The sequence below is a fragment of the Octodon degus genome, unplaced genomic scaffold, assembly GCF_000260255.1.
Source record: "Octodon degus isolate 3935 unplaced genomic scaffold, OctDeg1.0 scaffold00090, whole genome shotgun sequence".
NCBI classification, from domain to species: domain Eukaryota; kingdom Metazoa; phylum Chordata; class Mammalia; order Rodentia; family Octodontidae; genus Octodon; species Octodon degus.
Window position 1 is genome coordinate 6,316,903 of NW_004524666.1, and position 2,245 is coordinate 6,319,147.

Genomic DNA, 2,245 nt, shown 5'->3' on the forward strand with positions numbered 1-2,245 from the left:
AAAGAAAGAAAGAAAGAAAGAAAGAAAGAAAGAAAGAAAGAAAGAAAGAAAATGTCCTTCCAGCATCACTCTTGTGACAGTAAATCACACAGAATTTGTTAAAATTTCTTTCACTTTCTTGTGGTCCTGGAGATTGAATCTAGCATCTGTAAGTGCTCTATGACTGGTCCACACTCTGGGCTCTGTGTGTGTGTGTGTGTGTGTGTGTGTGTGTGTGTGTGTGTATAAAATATATACCCACACATATATGTGTGTTTCCCAGGCTGGCCTGAAACTTGAGATATTCTTTCCTCAGCTTCCCAAGTAGTTGCGATTACAGGCAAACACCACAATACCCAGCTCAAAATAAGTTACATGTAAAAGTACATCTTGGGGTTGGGGAGATGGCTCAGTAGAATAAGCACTTGCATGGCAAGTGCGAGAGCCTAAGTTCAATCCCTGGTTCCGCAAAAAAAAAAAAGAAAGTACATCTGGAATTATTTGGCATTATAGGTTGTATTAATTTTCTTCAGTCCTTTTTTTAAAATAATTTTTATCATGAGTATGTACTATTTGCTGTTGGAGAAAACTATGAATAATAAGAATTAACAATAAAAAGGTGTACAGCAGGAACCTTTTTAAAGCTTGGAAGCATGAAACTATGATATATTAAAAGATGGCATAATTTCTTAGTTGGGAAAAAAAAAAGAGGTCAGACACAGTGACACGTAACTCTATTCCCAGCACTCTTCAGGTTTAGGCAGAAGCAGCAAAGTTTGAGATCTGCCTGGGCCACTTTTAGCCAAACCCTATCTCAAAAGAAGACTAGGAACATAGCGTGAGGGCTCTGGGTTCAGTCCCCAGTACCGCAGGAATAATAAAGGCAAACTTCTCTTCGGCACTATTGAGGGAACACATATTCCAGAGAAGTTAGTCACACTTGAAGTTGTTTTGTGGTGGTGCTGGTGGTAGTTACTTTTCTGTTTTAGTGGAGTTGGGGACCAACCCAGGGCTGCAGGGCTGCTAGGCAAGTGTTCTGCCACTGGCTGCCTCGGGGTTAGGGGAGCAGAGCTACGTCTGCTGCCATAGGGCAGTGATGCTGACAGAACACTGAGCAGGCCCAGGCCAATGTGTGCAGCTTAACCACCACTGCCCTGGGAAATGCACACTGCCTGCAGCCATGCATGGGGTGAGCACTGTGCTTCCTTCAGCCCTTAATCCCCAGGAACATGCCTGTCCTTGCCCCGGGGGGCATGGGGGGTTCTCCCATGTCAGACGCTGACAAGGCCCATGATCCCTGTGACTGCCCCCCTACAGGTTCACACTGTTGAGTCGGCCATTGTTAGGAGAAGCTGTTCTTGGAGTGAGGAGCTCCACTGGGGCCTCATTTACAAACCCCACAAGTCTGTTTTGCTCCCCCTTCTTTGAGATACTGTTAACTGTAGCCTAATTGCTACTGCCTGACTCTGCCTTGGGTGTTCTGCTGTCTGCTGTCTTTCTCCTGAGGGTCAGCAGGCAGAGGCCAGCATTAATACTCAGCTGCCTTGTTACTAGGAGGCCTGGTAGTCATAGAAACTGCAGCTAAGGGGAGATTTAAAATGTAGATATTTGGAGCAGCCACTAATCCCAGCCAGTTTTGCTTTGTGTGTGCTGAAGGACAGCCTGGGAGGGGAATAAAGAATGCCTGCTCTCCTCCGCAGCTCACAGCTCGAGGAGCCCGGCCGCTGGCCCCTGGCAGGGGTCTGCTGCTGGGCTCCAAGCCCGGCAGCCTGCAGCTAGTGATCACCACGTGTGGTCGTGTGGGCCCGGGCCCAGACGGTGATGTGCAGAACCCACATCCTAAAGTCATCTGTCCCTGACCGACCCTCCACCTTACAAGAAACCCCCCTAAGGGATTCTGTTTCTGCTACCCACTAGCTGCAGTGTGACTCTGAAAGGAGGCACAGAAGGTGCTCTGTGTGTGTGTGCCCTTTGTCCTCTAGGTTTTGTATCACATACATCTACTTCCTATTAAAAGAAATTTTGGTGAAGTTCAATAATGCAGAAAAGGTTAGTTCCTGGGGCCGGGGAGATAGCTCAGTAGAAAAAGCACTTGCCTGGCAAGCACAAAGGGTCTGAGTTCAATCCCCAGTTCTGCCAAAAAAAAAAAAAAGTTCCAGAACCTTGTATTTGTATTTCTTCTTTTTCTCTTCTCTTCTCTTCTCTTCTCTTCTCTTCTCTTCTCTTCTCTTCTCTTCTCTTCTCTTCTCTTCTCTTCTCTTCTCTT

The 2,245-nt window shown here is 46.6% G+C and overlaps 1 protein-coding gene across 1 annotated transcript in view; it reads left to right on the plus strand.

The window, feature by feature from the left end:
* CUNH6orf203 (chromosome unknown C6orf203 homolog) overlaps nucleotides 1-2,245 on the plus strand; it is a 10,110-nt gene that overhangs the window by 5,504 nt on the left and 2,361 nt on the right.